Here is a 1472-nt window from a genome sequence, read left to right on the forward strand (position 1 = left end):
TGAACAGTAAAAATATTGTTTAAGCCTGGTTCTGGTCCAGAAAAAACAGCTTCAAGAGAAATTTAAATAAAAAAAACTTTCATTGAACCAAATGTTGAATATAAAAACAGCTTAATTAGAAAATGAAGCAGATTAAACTCTCTAATTGTTGATCAATTAAATTAGAAAGAGTTTCATGGACTTTAAATTGTTTCAGAGGCAGTAGATCAAACTCGGAACACCACTGAAGTTCAAGCTGAAGATTCTGTAAGAGCAGATAGTTTGAACAACAATAGAAAACAATCAATAAATTAACTCATCTGGAATGGATGGAAACATAACTGATAACTGGTATTATTATCTGAAAGCAAACAGATGAGACCATGACATTTTTTAAATATATTTATAAAGACATGGTTTGGAATCCCTTTTAATTAGTATTTAATTATGTTTAAAAACTATTATATTGTAGAAAGAAAAGAGGTAAATAGTTTTAAACTGGTTTTCTTAAAGGATCAAATATTTTTGTCAATATAAAAGTCTTTCCGATACTAACTACCTCTGACAAAGATAAAAATGAATAATCTGTGGTCATTAACCTATATAATGTTGAACAGGCCCTGAGTATCTCAATGAATTTGCTTTCAATTAAGATGACAAAAACACTGAGGCACAGTTTTGACACAAAAGATTGTCTGGACAAAAAAATATCCCCAGAAAATTCACATTGACTGATTTTATGGCATCATCACTAAACAGGTTTTCAGTCAATTTTCGTCATAGATTTCAAGAGATTATAATTACTCTTTTGTCAGACATCTACCATCTTACAGAGTTAAACATATTTTACAAAATGTTCTGTGTATCTTTATCTTTATATAGATATATATAGTTGTCTCCTTTTTTATAGGAAAAACATTTAATATGTTTACAAAGTAAAATATTTGAAGATGAAACCATAATCCAAAAACAAGTTTGAACCTTTTTCTGATCTTTTTCTTGACCTTTAGTTTCAATGCTAATGGGACTTTATGGCATAGAGAAGTAGAATGTTAAACCATGTTGAACTAAATTGAGCAAAACTGTATGTACTGTCTTGTCATGAACACAAAATGGTGATTTGTTGCTAGTTTCACTTTTTATTAACTCCACATACAACAGATGTGATGGTTTATGTTTTTTATTATGTTGAAAAAGTTGAGGATCTTGAGAAGAAATAGAAGGTTAAAAATGGAATCTGATACATATTTTACAGACAATAGGTTTTGCCATAAAGGACTTTAAAAAGTAGCAGATTGAAAAGAAAAAAAAAAACAAGTCAGGTTGTCACTGGGAACACAGGTCACAGAGCCCACCTTCCTCCACTGGTCTGCAGGGAGCCTCAAGGTGCTGCTCCAGCTGTAGAGGCCGTCCTTCTGCAGCACTCCTCGGCTCTTGTTCTCCTCCCAGCTGCTGCTGCTGCTGCCGTCCACCTTCCAGGACAGACTCCAGTC

Source organism: Cyprinodon variegatus, unplaced genomic scaffold, assembly GCF_000732505.1.
Source record: "Cyprinodon variegatus isolate N-32 unplaced genomic scaffold, C_variegatus-1.0 Scaffold1975, whole genome shotgun sequence".
NCBI lineage: Eukaryota > Metazoa > Chordata > Actinopteri > Cyprinodontiformes > Cyprinodontidae > Cyprinodon > Cyprinodon variegatus.